The sequence below is a fragment of the Magallana gigas genome, chromosome 1, assembly GCF_963853765.1.
Source record: "Magallana gigas chromosome 1, xbMagGiga1.1, whole genome shotgun sequence".
Taxonomy (NCBI): Eukaryota; Metazoa; Mollusca; class Bivalvia; order Ostreida; family Ostreidae; genus Magallana; species Magallana gigas.
In genome coordinates this window covers 2,479,223-2,495,403 of record NC_088853.1, presented here as the reverse complement: position 1 = coordinate 2,495,403, position 16,181 = coordinate 2,479,223, and the positions used below count along the sequence as shown (strand labels likewise).

The 16,181-nt window shown below is 33.4% G+C and overlaps 1 long non-coding RNA gene and 1 pseudogene across 2 annotated transcripts; both read right to left on the bottom strand.

Annotated features, from left to right (window-relative positions):
- Positions 1-16,181, bottom strand: part of LOC136272941 (talin-1-like) — a 220,999-nt pseudogene that overhangs the window by 149,743 nt on the left and 55,075 nt on the right.
- Positions 722-8,047, bottom strand: LOC105343502 (uncharacterized). Of its 2 annotated transcripts, none has more exons than XR_010711124.1 (3): positions 7,875-8,047; positions 7,530-7,679; positions 722-1,692 (listed from the first exon to the last, which is right to left on the bottom strand). It is a non-coding gene; the product is annotated as an uncharacterized lncRNA (long non-coding RNA). The 2 variants fall into 2 exon arrangements; XR_010711123.1 differs by having other exon boundaries at positions 726-1,692; positions 7,530-7,649; positions 7,875-8,043.

The following is a 16,181-nucleotide window of genomic DNA, read 5'->3' as shown; positions in this document are numbered from 1 at the left end:
GCTAACACATCGTCCTCCCAAGTTAACACAACGTCCTCTCAAGGCTAACACACCGTCCTCTCAAAGCTAACACATCGTCCTCTCAAGTTAACACAACGTCCTCTCAAGGCTAACACAGCGTCCTCTCAAGTTAACACACCGTCCTCTCAAGTTAACACAACGTACTCTCACGAAACCGGAACGTCCTCTAAAGCATAGTGAAAATACCATGCTTTAATTACCTAAATACTGCATACTGCAACCTCCCATCGTGTAACTAGAGCCATATCCTATTAAAGTACCGAATCTTGAAACAATAGCTCAATTAGAAAGTATGGTCCTCGGAGGAAGGTGGGGTGTCATAGTCCTCGAATGGTCGGTAATGCATGTATGTGTGTGTGTGTGTGTGTGTGTGTGTGTGTGTGTGTGTGTGTGTGTGCATCACATTACATTGATTCAATTGACACCGTATACATTGTTTTGCAGACACTTGTTATGAGTCGCCGCGGTCGAATCCAAAATATGAAAAACGAGAAATTGCAGATACACAGAACAACATACAGTGGCGTCAAGGATTTCTCTGCATGACAAAAAGTCAAGGTTGATCTCTTCCACTTCCGGTTTATGCCACAATGACTGAATTTCATGTTTACGCTCTTGTGCCAAGATCAGAACAAAGTAAATAATTTTACTGCATTCTATATTGAGCCCTTAAAGCTCACAGTGCATAAAATAGTTGCAACTCCGATTTTCTTTACCAATCTAATAGCATGAGGGAGAAAATGAACCTCAAACAGTTAAGTTCAATAAAAAAGTTTCAATGACTAAATAACGTTAACTCTAATTCTGATAATTAAAATGTTTCACTGTGTGCAGTTTGTTGATTGTAAATTAAGGCTTCAATTAAATTTATGTTTTCTTTTAATTTTAATCAATAACCAGGGAAGTATATGATGAAGAAGATTTAACTGTATTTGCTTCCGGGCACATCTTTCCGTATCAAAGATGAATGTCCCAATCATTATCAACCGTGTGAATTTTTTTTATTTTTTATTAATTTATGCATAATAGATTTCCTGAAATATTTAGACAAAATATAAACAACAGTTGTATGTCGACGGACTGCTTTGTCGAAGGATCTTGCTACCACCTTATATAATTTGACATGGTACATTGTTTGTCCTGACTTACTTTTATATTCAAATAGTTGGTCTTTTATTTAAAAAAAAGGCAAATACTTCCTGTATATTTGTTACTGATTTTGTATTACTGCGTTTAACCTATAGTAAGTATAAGCAGTTTTATAAGATAATAACTCATTACATGCATGCATTATCACCTGATATAATCACCTCATATAATTGTTCATTAACAAATACACCACGTATTCTACATGTACTCAACAACACCCCTACCCACTTTTTTTAAAGAAGGAAATCACAACCACAAAATGGAATCGAGAAATTATGAATTGATTCAACGGCAGTTTATTCAATGGCATTTACGTCTTATAGACAAGTCTATTCAATGGCATGTACGTCTTACAGACTGCCTTATATAATTTGACATGGTATATAGTTTGGAGTGACTTACTTCTATATTCCGTGTGTCGTTTAATGTAATCTGTAGTTCCGCTCTACTTCTCGGAAGCTATGGATTGTAGTTGTTTCCATTAACACCCGATTTAGCACGCGAAAAGCAGAACTCTGTAGTCTATAATAAATAAAAAGAGAAACTGGAATACTTGAACATCAAGAAAACTCGTAAACAAGCGACATGTTCGCTCATATACTTAACACTATTTCTATATCCCAACCGTCATAACCCCCCCCCCCCCCCCCCCCCACCACCAAAACAAGACTTCACTTCAATTCAAAGTTCACATTTTTTAAAACGAGAAATGTTTTAATCAAATCAAAGTTATATATAATAATCAATATCTTACCCAATGATGACAAATGTATTTTTGTCAGATTATTAAATATCTGGCCTGTAATAATGCATATGAAACCTGCAGTCAGGTGTACCTGAATGTGTGCAGACTTTGTCGGGCTGACATCGAGAACCCAACAATAGAAGTGTCACTTGATTGGTTGGTTTACTGTATAGTCTGGGTCAGTCCCTGAATTGTTGTACTTTATATCTTTTTACATGTGTTTAACATAAGATGAATGTGAAGAAGTAAAGTGAAACACTCTCTCTCTCTCTCTCTTTTTTATTTCAATAAACTTTTTTTTTCTAGAAGAAGCTAGTATCGTTCCAGCAGAGATATCAAGTATAAATTCACACTAGCTGTACATCGATCATGGAATGTATCAGATTTCAATCTAATATATTTTAAAATTCAGTTTAAATTGTTGATTGTTTGCCCAGCAATGTTTAAATTTAAAACAAAACTCATGCAGTTTATCAGCAATTTTCACCGAATCACGCTCGAGTTTTCACCCCCCCCCCCCCTGCATCATGTTTTAAATGTTGATACAACCGACTGGTTGCCCTACATACTACAAGGTGTTTTGATGTAATACGACACCTGTTTACCTACGATGACGCGAATAATTGGATGCCAGACTGGAAGCTGATAGGCGTGTGTGGTGTGTAAGGATGAAAGGATTTTTGAATTTAAAATCAAAATTAGACTGTCTGGTAGAAGTTTATAGTACATGTTTTTATTAATTCGTTTTAAATAAGCATCGTTTGATAGATGCTTTATATGATTGTTAAGTGTGATAAGAATTGTCCATGGATTTAAAAGATAATAAAGAATAATGAATTTTATGTCACTTATTGTTTTATCAAAGAAATCAAGACTTGATTATACAATCTTATGCATGCTCTCATAAATTATTAAAATTAAAATTACATCCATTGAGACCAATTTTTAATCTCCAAATTATAAAGTCCGCAGCCAAAACAACCTCTCCGGTTTATTTTTTATTTTTTTTTTTCAACAAATCAATTCATTGAAAAGCGACGGCGGCCCATTATTGACCCATTTAAATAAACATAATTGTGGTTTGACGAACCTACTGATACTTTAGTTTAGGAATTTTTTTCATTGCACAAATTAATCAAAAGCAACACATTTCTGAGTACATGGACTTAAAAAATAGTTGTTTTAGTATACTGCACAATTGCCTTCAATACACTACATTGTCAATTTGCTAACTGATAGCTATAACATTGAGATCACACACTAATATACCCACAAGTACAGGATAACATTTCTTAATGCTACTTAAATATTTCAAGCAGTACCCATAATAAGAATGGAGAGAAAAATAATTGAATGTAGTTAATAAGTATTTTATTTAAGATTAAAATCCATTCTTTGATGATTCATACTGGATATAAAGCTAGTGACACTGAAGAAAATACATAACCCACATTAATCATAAAACATATTAATGAATGAAGGTAAATATATGCCATTTTAACGCCATTTTTTGTGATGTTGAAAGCCAAACCCAAATTTTGTCAGCATGACTAAGTACATAAAAAGAATTCGATAAAAAATGTTACAAATGAATAACGGCGATTTACCTATGCGCATCCATAAAAGATTAACGTTTGAGGTACATTTGCGCATGTGCGCGAGAATAATAATTCAGAAGAGCAGCATGCAGGACGAGGTTATAAGACAGGTTTGTTTACAGTTGTTGGGGGGGGGGGGGTTGTGCTGTTAACAGAAAAAAATATCAGATATTGTCATCTGCATTTTATCAGGATGGGTGCGTATTGGTGTCGATGACAATTGATGAGAGCTCTTTTGCAATAAATCATTATTTTCATGCATTTGACAACATATATAATTATAAAATAGCGAGTCAAAATTATCCCTTCTGGGGTCACTTGACTCAAAACAGATACAATTTATAGATTTTTTTAAAAGTTTTTGTATAATAACCTATACAAGTTTTATCATAATCAGACAATGAATATCATACCATGCATATAACTTTTTTTTTCCTTTATGAGTAAATATATCTTATTTAAAAAAGAAAGCACACCGCTGTGTGACCCACCCGTCTTTAGCAAGAACCCAGCAAGCTCATAGTTAAGATGGAATAACACATCATCACAAAAATGGCTGACACTGATCGAAACGACATTTCGTTTTATTAAAAGGATTTTATGGACTAAAACATGTATCCTACTCCATAGCCGAGTAGATAAAGCGTCGGACTTGTGATCCGTACATCCCGCGTTCGAATCCCTCCGGGGGTTTTTGTTGTTACTTACTGGAATAGTTATTTTTTATATTCATTTTTTATTCCCAAACTTCAAATTTTTCGCTTATTTGACATCTGTAGATTTTATTTATCATTATATCTTTCATTATCAAAAAAAATCCTGTTCATTTCAGTTACTTTTTCCAGCTATTTTATTCCACTTTAAGCGTGACGTTTCTAACATGTTCACACCGCTTAGGTGTTCTTCAATATATACTCTAATTTACAACGTTCTCTGTCAAACTGTTTCTTTCTTTTCTCTTTGGTCGCGTTATTCCACTGCCCACAGACCAACCACGTTTCTGCGTCGATATCTTGTGTACGTTCTAAAATTAGCTTGTCACATCACGTGCTTTTGAATATTTCAAAATTGTCGTTTACCGACCGAATGAATTAATTAGAATCTATTTTTAATACTTTTAAATGCGTTTGATTTAAACAGTATATATTGCAGAAAGTGTATAACATTTGTGGCTTAATAGAAAACGCAAACATTTATTTCTTTTAAAATGTTCATTTCAAACGGCATTCATACCTTTAATAATTCTCATCATAGAAAGCCAAGGGTTTTGTAAGGTGTCTGGATTTTGCCCTCTGGGTAGTTTATTTGTTTAATAAATATGAACGCGATTTCATTGTTTCAAGTTACGGTTTTGGGTCCATTCTATTTCCACAAACAGGACATAGAATGGACACTAAAATTGTTTCTTGCAAAGATGAGGAATTCTGTTAAAAGTAAAATGGAAATAGGGAGAACAAAAGTGAGTCTCTGCTATCTGTCAGTGACCGTGTTATTTGTACCCACTTAAAATATTAGTTTGTTACATTAAATGTAGGATAAAGAGCCGATGTTTGCATGTTGGGTCAATATGATGCACTTTAATCACTGCATCATTTAAATATCTATATCCCAGAACTCCTTATCTTTGAGCTGTGGACGTTTTCGGCGCCGACAATGATCAACTCTTCTTTCACCCTATAGATATCGACACCCTGGGGGCTGTGGGGGGGGGGGGGGTGGGGGGTTAGGAAAGCCCTGTCTCTAGCACATTTTTTTCAAATCAGACATTTTTCACATATAGAAAAATACTCTTTTATGGAAATGGCCATTCTACTACATTCTACACTATTCATTTAGGGAATTATGGAAACAATTTTAATGGAACATTGATAAGAATACCGGGTTATAGGATTCTGAAGATTGGCGTTAAGTATTAACATTTTGTTATGTACTTGTTTTAAATTACTCCTGAACATATTAACTGCAAAGTCAAAACCTGCAGTCAAATTATTAACCTCTTCAGCTATGTACTCAACCCTCTCTCTCTCTCTCTCTCTCTCTGTTTATATCTTTTTCGGTATTTCGGTATTTCATTTCTTCCGTCTGTCTGTATTTCTCTCTCTTTCTCTCTTTCTCTCTCTCTCTCTCTCTCTCTCTCTCTCTCTCTCTCTCTGTTTATATCTTTTTCGGTATTTCGGTGTTTCATTTCTTCCGTCTCTGTCTGTATCTCTCTCTCTCTCTCTCTCTCTCTCTCTCTCTCTCTCTCTCTCTCTCTCTCTCTCTCTCTCTCTAAACCTTCATAATGTTGGTGACGAAAGACCCCTTATTTTACTTAAACTTTAAACTTTTTTAACATGTTCTCTCTCATCATTTATTTACTTCTCAGGTGTACCTGACTAGCTGTTATCGATTTGGAACCTTAAAGGTTTTTTTTGTTCAAGAATCAGCATTATTTAATTGATTTCTGATCTCATGCAATTCAACACAAAAGAGGAATATCCAGCAGTTGTTTATTTGAAATTCGAGGACGCCGTCAACATCTTAGTTAACTGCTCACGACAAAACTTTGACCAGGCGAGTGTTCATCTTAGTCATGCTATATTAAACACTCTATAATTAGCAGCATTACTAGTTTCTTTATTAAAAATGTTACCATGTCAACCAGTCACTAAACAATGCTTAACGTTTATTCATTAACTACGCATATCAATCTTGCATAACTTGCTCATGTAAACAAGGCTGACCTTATACATAAGGGTGTGTAAATCACATTACATTGATTCAATAGACACCGTATACATTGCTTTGAATACACTTGTGATGAGTCGCCGCGATCGAATCCAAAATATGAAAACGAGTAATTGCAGATACACAGAACAACTTGCAGTGGCATCAATGATTTCTCTGCATGACAAAAAGGTCAAGGTCAAAGGTCAAGGTTATTCAAAAGTGAAAACAAATTTAACCAGTAACATGTTTGCCGTGAACGTTTCTTTATAAGCTATTGGAGAAGTCGTAACCCCCCTAAAAGTGACACTGAGATGTAACCTTGACCTTTTGATCTAGATCTATTCTACCAATATTGTAATGAAGGAGATAACAACAGGTTTGAAATCGCCCTTTTCCTGTTCTCGTCCACTTCCAGTTTATGCCACAATTACTGAATTTCATGTTTACACTCTTGTGCCGAAGATCAGAATAAAGTAATTTAGTTTACGACATTCTATATTAAGCTTTGCTAAGCTCAAAATACATAAAATAGTTGCAACTTCGATTTCTCCCCTCCCCCCAAAAAAAAATATATATGAGGGACGTTTCAGTTTAACTTCTCTCCAGGTACATGCAAAAATCAAATAAGATTTAATTGTACTTCCGTATCAAAGATGAATGTCCCAATCATTATCATCTTTGTTAATTTTTTTTTTTATTTATGCATGCATGATAACGGATATCCTAAAATATTTCGACAAAACATAAGCAACAATTGTATGTCTCTGCTTAGTCGAAGGACCTTACTACCATCTGTGGGAAGTTTTATTTTATGAAAATTTTATTAAAACATTTTAATTTTTATTTAAAAAAGGCAAATACTTCCGTTATATGTGTAACTGAATTGTCATTACCGTGTTTAACCTCCAGTAAGTATAAACAGGTTTATAAGATAATACCACATTACATAGATGCATTATCACCCCATATAATTGTTCATTAACAAATATACTCCACATTTTACACAATTTCAATAACATCCCCCACCCCCTTTTTTTAAAACACGCACAAAACGGATTCGAAAAATAATGAATTGATTCAAAAACAGTCTATTTAATGGCATGAATATTTAATAGACTGCTTTATATAATTTGACATGGTATATAGTTTGGAGCGACTTACTTTAATGTTACTTATGTCTGTACCATGTCTATCTGACCAACTCAATGGCATGTACATCTAATAGACTGCATTATGTAATGTGATATGATACATCTAATAGACTACCTTATATAGTTTGACATGGTACATAGTTTGTCTTGACTTACTTCTATATTCCTTGTGTCGTTTAATGAAATCTCTAGTTCCGCTCTACTTCTCGGAAGCTATGGATGGTAGTTTTTCCCCTTAACATCCGATTTAGCACGCTAAAATCAGAACTCTTTAGTCTATAAGGAATAAAAAGAGAAACTGGAATACTGGAACATAAAGAAAATTAGTTAACAAACGACAAGTTCTCTCATATACTTAACGCTATTTTTTTTTTATCCCCACTGTCATACCCCCCCCCCCCCCACTCCCCACCACCACCTTAAACAAAACTTCACATCAATCTTTTAAAACAGGAAATTCTTAAATGAAATCAAAGTTACCTATAAAAATCAATATCTTACCCAATGATGACAAACGTATTTTTCGTATGATTATTAAAATATCCGGTCTGTAATAATTCATGTAAGACCTGCAGTCAGGTGTACCTGAATGTATGCAGACCTTGTATGACTGACATCCCACACCCAACAATAGAAGTGTCACCTGATTGGTTGGTTTGCTGTATAGTCTCTGTCACACCCTGAATTGGTGTACTGTATATCTTTTTACATGTGTTTGACATAAGATGAATGTGAAGAAGTGAAATATTAAACACATATTAAAACATTCTCTCTCTCTCTCTCTCTCTTTCTCTCTCTCTCTCTCTCTTCATCTCCATTTAAAAAAACTTTTTTTTAGAAGAAACTAGTATCGTTCCAGCAGAGAAATCGTGTATAAATTCACTCCAGCTGTACACCGAGTTTGGAATGCATCATATTCCACATTCAATATATTTTAAAGTTCAGTTTAAATTGTTCATTGTTTACCCAGCAATTTATGATTTAAGAGCTTAACTCATGCTTAACTCATGCAGTTTATTAGCAATTTTTACTGAATCACGCTCGAGTTCTCACCCCCCCCCCCACCCGCATCATTTTTTAAATGTTAATACACCCGATCGGTTGCCCTACATACTACAAGGTGTTTTGATGTAATCCGACACCTGTTTTCCTACAATGACGCAAATAATTAGAATGCCAGACCGTAAGTTAATAGGCGTGTGTAAGGATGAAAGTATTTTTTAATTTAAAATCAAAATTAAGCTGTCTGGTAAAAGGGGTTAAATATATTAATTTTGTTAATCTTTTTTTTTTATTCGTTTTGATTAATCATCTTTTGAAAAATGGTTTATATGATTGTTAGGCCTTAGGTGTGGTCAGCATTTTCCATGGACTTAAAAGATACTAAAGAATAATGATTAAATATATCCATTTATATTTTATTTTATTAAATAAATCAATACTTGATTATACAATCTTATGCATGCTGTTATAAATTATTAAAATTAAATTACACATATTACATATATCACATATTAACCAAAAGCAACACATAACTAAACTTGAAAACTAGTTTTTTTTTAGTATACTGCACGATTGTCTTCAATTCGGTGCATTGAAAATTTGCTAACTGATAGCCATAACAATGAAAACATGCACTAATATACCCACAAGTACATTGTGACATTTCCTAATGCTACTCAAATATTTAAAGCGGTACCCATGAAAAGTATGGAGAGAAAAATAATTGTATGTAATAAGTATTTTATATTAGATTGAAATCTATTCTTTGGTGAATCTTGGAGGATTTGAATGTAGTGACACTGCAGAAAATACATAGCCCACATTAATCATAAAATATATGAATGAATTGATCGTAATGATAAAATTAATTTAACTACTATGAACATTTGAGTCTTAAACACCCTGATTATTTTGTGCAGTCCGTGAATTTCCTTGTGTTCCTAAATGTCTTGACCGATCGACCACTAGTTTAAAAAGTGAATCGTGTAGATTCCAGTCCCGTGATATTTGTTATAGCTGTCAATTATAAGTAATTTCCGTAAAAAGTATTGGGAATCATACTTAAATAACTTAAATTTAATACATTTATCGACGCCAGTCTGATCTCAGACACAATTCACACGCTTTGATAAGCACAGTTGTATGGTAAAGAATAATTGGTGTCATATTTTTAGGCTAAACAGCTGTTTCTATAGCAAGTGTGATCTGATGAGGTTTGTGTGTAATAATGCTTAATGCCCGACAGTGGATGTACACTTAGAAGTGTGGCGTCCAACAAGTTAATTTGATTTGAACATATTTTATTGCATTATATAGTGCAATGGGATTGGTCACAAGTAATTAAAACTTAATCCGCCTTCTTTAATCTAAGTTAAGTTTGAATTAAGTTGTGTGTTCTTATCTGATGCTAGTCAAGTGGGAAAATCGTTATAAACTGATTTATATGTATCAAAGAAAATGTTTTTAGAAGAAAATGATTTTGTTACACCTGTCCTTTAAATTTAATACATTAATCGACGCCAGTATGATCTCAGACACAATTCGCACGCTCTGATTAGCACACGTGTATGGTAAAGAACAACTTGTGTCTCATATTAAGGCTAAACAGCTGTTTCTATAGCAAGTGTGATCTGATGAGATTTTTTGGCATAACTATGCTTTCTGCCTGAAAGTGGGTCTACATTTTTTTTAGTAGTCTTGCATCCAACAAGTTAATTTATCTTTATCTTTCTATATTTCTCTTTTCTGTTTGCCTTTATATCTGTTTTTCTCTCTCACTTTCTGTGGTTTTTGTCTTTATATTTATTTCTCTCTCTATACATGTATATATATCCGAAAAATATATACTGATCCACTTAACCCTTTAGCGCCCAAAAACGTCTTTTGACGCCTTTCGGTAGTTACTTATTATAAAATGCTGGCGTTTTGTTAATAACTCGTCTATAGCAAAACCGTTTGTATTTTCTAAATGTTTTTATTATTATCATTTTTTGTGCGACGTCTAGAAATTACCGAAAACCTGGAGTGCATATCGCATTTTCGTACAGAAATCTTAAAACCTCGCTCTTGGTCGACTGAATCTACCCTAACTTCCATCGGTCGTACTTTTGTTTTAAAATCACCATGGAGGAAAATGTTAATCAACATTTAAAAGCTTGAAATTGCTGCTACATTTGTCTCTACAAGCATTTCGACAAAAAACAATTGTTAAGGTGATATTTGTTTATGGGAGTTTTGGTGTTTTCTGGTTGAGATAAACACGGTGTATAAACTATATATGCATCTTGAATACAACGCAGATTAAACCATTAAGTTTCATTTATGTAAGTTTTAAATTTTTAATATAAAAATAAAATATCTAATTTAAAATTCTGTAACAAATTTATAATCATTTACTAAGAGTCAGACCGTGCCTGCGAGTACAAAGCGCAACACTATTCCATGACGAACACCTGTATCAAGTTAAGTGTTTTTTCTAAATAAAAGCAAAAGGTAAAAAAACGTTCTGGATCTTCGTATAATGTAAAATTAAACAAAGACGACCTTCATGATGTGGAAATAGCGGAGTTTGGAGTAGATCAAGGCCCATGCAATACTCTTGATCCCAAAGAGCACGTGTACCGGTACTTCCAGCTAATGCTGCCATCAGCCATATTCGGGAAGATAACAGAGGAAACCATCAAATAGGCAGCACAGACGGCGGATGCAAAGCAAATGCAGATGTTTGGAATGATAATAAACCAGTGAGATTTTGTCAATCTTTGTGTATACTGTACCGGTATATTTTGGATCATTTTTAACACAATTGTCTGAAACAGGTTTCTTTTTCTTGATATGAAAATCTGGAAAACCTGGAATAAATAGTTATATGACATGAATGCATGCTTTTTCAGGTACATGTATTGTCCACTACATCAAACCCACTGACTAATATCTATACAGCAATCAGACCCAGGAGGGATGGTGTACTGGTTGTTCTTAAGCGTCCTCCTCCAATACAATATTACCAGCAGAACTACTCTGGAGTGGACTGCTCCCAACAGTATAGATCAAAGTCGGAGGACCCTAAAAAAAATTCTGGAAATAATTTATGAATTTCATATTTAAAATCTGTATTATTCCTTCTGTGGTTGAACACTCCGGGCACAGCAAGGCATACTTGGCTCTATTCCTTGAAATAATTCTCTCTGGTGTTAAACTTGCATTGGTGGAAACAAAGAGGCGATGAAGATGGTGCAGTTCTCATGGTCAAAGACAGAAAACTATATTTGGTTGTAATGTTTGCAATATCTACTTGTATAGATTTGCCTGTTTATAAATGTACCACATTCACAATCAGTTACCTCATGATTAGTTGTACATGCATTAGGTTTACATGATTCTGCATGTGTAATCACTGTTTTGTATCTTTATTCAGCTATACTTCTGTGTATACACCATATGTACATGTAACTAACAGGTCCATTAATGTATAATGTATATTCATACATTTATTATAAATTCCATTGATATATATTGTGTTCGTATTCATTTGTACCAAACATTTCAATGTGTTTGTTTACATTGTGCTTTTAGTAATCTATTCAGTAACCATGGCAAATAAAATTTATGTTTTGAAGATCCCTCACTGCAGACCTTTTTTTTAATAATTATTTTTGGCTTATTTTACACCGACGATGTAACTTACTGCTTAACTGTTCACAATTCAGTATGCATGTGTATGTGTGATTACCATTTTTTGTTTTTATTTATTGTATACAGGGTTTTTTTTGGCCCCATTTTAATTTCGTAATTATTCACTTGCAAACAGTTTTGCTCCAACTTAAATGCGCGCTGACATAAATGTGCTCATAAAGAGATAATTTCAAATATCGGAATTCGTCCAGTTTTAAATTTGCCTGTTGACGACGAAGGCAAAAAGGGGGGGGGGGGGGTAAAATGGGAAATATTTCTCTGCATACAGTAGGGCTTGTTTTTAGAAATTAGAGTAAAATCTTTAGACCGAAACAATTTGTGCATCAGTGAACTAAATTAGAATACACATAAAAAAATTGTTGACGCAAGAACATATGCAGTTTACATGTTTGTCAATGATGATGTCTTTATGACTGTTACTGTGTTACGTTCATTTTTAAAAAGTAAACATCGAAATTTGTACTTTATTGCTTATTCATTAACCATGACACAGATAACTAATTGCAAAATTCGTAAATTTCAAAGAGATTTTTTTTCATTTAAAAATAAACCGATACTAAAATGCACTGTTAGCAAACTCAAGCAAGAATAACATTCCACCATTGCAAAGACACATTCTAAAAGTCGTCTTGTAAAATAAAATTCCAACAGTTTCTCCTAAGAAGGATAAAAACAAGACACAATTACAGATTTTGTTTTCTGTCAATGACCTTGAACTTTACGAAATGCCAGTAAGTCAATGTCACGTCACATTGTGTGGTCATAAGCAATCTTTGTGTGAAGTATGAACCACCATAACAAAGATATGCACCTGACATAAATTTTGAACTTATTTTGTAAGTAACCGTATACTGTACGAAATGACCTTGAGTCAAAAGTAATGCCATTTATTTTGGTCATAACAATCTTTATTTGAACTTCCAGTGATTCTCATTAGTAAAGATATGCACCAATTGACTGTTAACTTATTTTCGCTGGGAACAATGCATCATGTCTAGATTCAGTGAAGAAGCCAAATCTCAAATACTGCAATGAATACTCCCAGGTCTGCCAACAAGGGGTAGGTTTGTTATTAAAATGACATTCTCTGGTCTGCCAACAAGGGGTAAGTTTGTTATTACAATGATTTCTCCAACAGCCAGTTTTAAAAATCAATTTTACAGAATTTGAGTGTAAAATCACAAAAGCAATCATCAAAGTTATAATTTTCAGAAGTTCTTAGCTGTATGCTTTTGCAATCAAATGAAAGGAAGCTACTAAAACTAATAATATTATTATGATAATATTAATGGTTTCTTTTCAGTTTTGCACAGGCTCCTTGTGTCTAAAGGTTGGAACACCTGAAAATGGGACATCTCCAGGTGTTTGGGAGGAATGCTTTGTTACACTGCCTGGTGACCTGACAGTACAACAAAAGGAGCAGCTGTGTTACTTAGCCTGTAGTAAGTATTATTGTCTAATCTATAGTATTATAGACAAATTGTCTGACAGTACATCAGAAGGAACAGTTGTGTTACTTAGCCTGTAGTAAGAATAGTTGTCTAATCTATAGTATTATAGACAAATTGTCTGACAGTACAACAAAAGGAACAGTTGTGTTACTTAGCCTGTAGTAAGTATTGTTGTATAATCTATAGTATTATAGACAAATAGTCTGACAGTACAACAGAAGGAACAGCTGTGTTACTTAGCCTGTAGTAAGTATTGTAGACAAGTTGTCTAATCTGTAGTAAGTATTATAGACAAGTTGTCTAATATGTAGTATTATAGACAAGATATCTAATCTGTAGTAAGTATTGTAGACAGGTTGTCTAATCTGTAGTAAGTAATATAGACAAATTGTCTAATCTGTAGTATTTTAGACAAAATACTTATTCTAAATATATATCTTGTATAATCAGCAGTCATAAAAGCACTGTGAAAAAGTGCAACACTACCGCGTTGTAAACAGTTTTTTGTGATCGGTAACTAAGCCAGAATTTCCTCAATGTAATTTTAAAAATGATGTTTATTACTTTTAATCCTGATATTACAGTTAGTTGATAAGCTGTTAGTAGTTGATAATTCTGAAAATAAAAGTTAGAATTATTATATAAATGTTTGTCTATACAGATCCTGTACAAAACAGTAGTAAGTGGGTCAAAGGGTTGGACTACTACCCCAAATACACAGAAGTACAAAGACTGATTTTATAAATATTGTCATTAGGCTAACACAATCAAGAAACATTTATCTGTAAAAGGTATAAATACAAAATAGACTAAATTTTACATTAATGCAAATAAGATAACTTTTTTTAAAACTCTAAAAGACTGTTACATTATTTTCTTTGCCATTTGGCACATAGCTAGTAATTACACAAAAAACTTTAAGGAAAGAACTGCAACGCTAACGCCCGTTTCTCGCCTACATTTTACATCCAAATATTTCGAAATTTCTGTCAGATATTAAAAAATTAAGTTTTCTAATAAAAAATATAATCAAATCCTAATCAATTAATATAAAAATAAAATTTGTAATCAAATTAATTATCTTTAAACAAAAGTTTTGCTAACGCGGGGCTTTAAAAAAATTTCATTGAAATCGGTCACTATGAGTGAGTAAAATATTGTTTAGCGGCCAATATGTGCATACAAACCTAATAATAACATATTTACGATGCGTATTAAAGTAAAATTTCATTTTAATTCTAATCTGTTAATAATTTTGAGATAATTTACAAAGCAAAATTCTTTTTTTTGAAATGTATTTCGGTCTGTAGACATATGTCCCCCCCCCCCCCCCCGTGAAACAACAAACCGTTTGGTAAAAATATGCTAAATAACAATAATTAAATCCCCTCAAAAGGAAATTTTGTTTCACCGGGGGGGGGGGGGGGGAGGGGAGATGTTTTGAAAACATTTTCTGTTTTCCGTTATTTTCTGTTATGAAATGAGCTATTTTAACCCAAAATACAAAGTTATGTATCTCTTTGTTTCACTAAATCATTTATATTTAATGAAAATATACATAAATGTTTACATTATAGTAAAAAAAATAACATAGATTAGACAATTTTAAAAAAATTACTTTTAGTTAGGCGGCTAGACAATGCTTTCGTTCGCAGTCCTTTAACATCTTCATTAACAAACTTGTATCACACACTGTGAATAAACTTTTTTCCTTTTCATTATTATACACACATGTTCCCAGTATTAGAAATGATTTTTTAAAAAAAATTAACTTTTAAAAATTTATATCATTATACCCTAGTTTTTTGTTCAGGGGACTGTACATTTAGCAAGGATAAAAACTCCCACTTAATATCAAAACGTTGCATTTTCCCAATCCATTGGCCCCAGTCACAGTACCAAAAAAATGGGTGTGAGAGGCCTTGACAAGTTGTAGTTCATGCTGTAGATCAATCTTGTAAATCAATCTTGTTAATTTTTGTCTGTTTTGCCATAGTGTGATTAATATGTTGGAGTCTTTCAACAGAAAAGAAGAATGACTCTGATGATACATGCTATGCCACAAACGAGAACCTGGACAGTTCTAATGCCCTGTATGCTCTCCTTCAAGATGTCAACCAGCGGAAACAGTCCAGCGGCGGAATCAAACTAACAGCCGGTAAGGAATTTGTCTGAAATCACAGGTGAAATATAAAATCTCTCCCTGTTAGAAATACTGTGGAATCATTAGACTTCCTTGTGGTTCAGTTTTTGTGGTATTTGTGAATAGCTGTCACCCACGAATCAGAGTTTGCATCCTCGACGAAAACTAATTATAAAAGATTTATTTTTCCTACTGAAACTAAAAACTGATGCATCCACAATACTACATCCCCACAAATAAAACAAACCCACAGTCCCTGAAAATTTGCCTCACAAAATTAAATGATTCCATAGTATGACACACGTATGCAGAAATAAGTTGCCTGTCTGGTTGTTACTTTTAACACAAGTCAAAACTTAACCTGCTTCTCTTTAGAAGGAGGGAATCAAGTAAATGATTAGACCTGTCAACACTTTTATATTTTGCTGTTCTCGGGAAAGTAAACAAACCAAACCTACCCAATCAAAATCCTAGTCTTAATCCTCGGTCCTGCATAAAAAAAGCTCCTGTAGGATT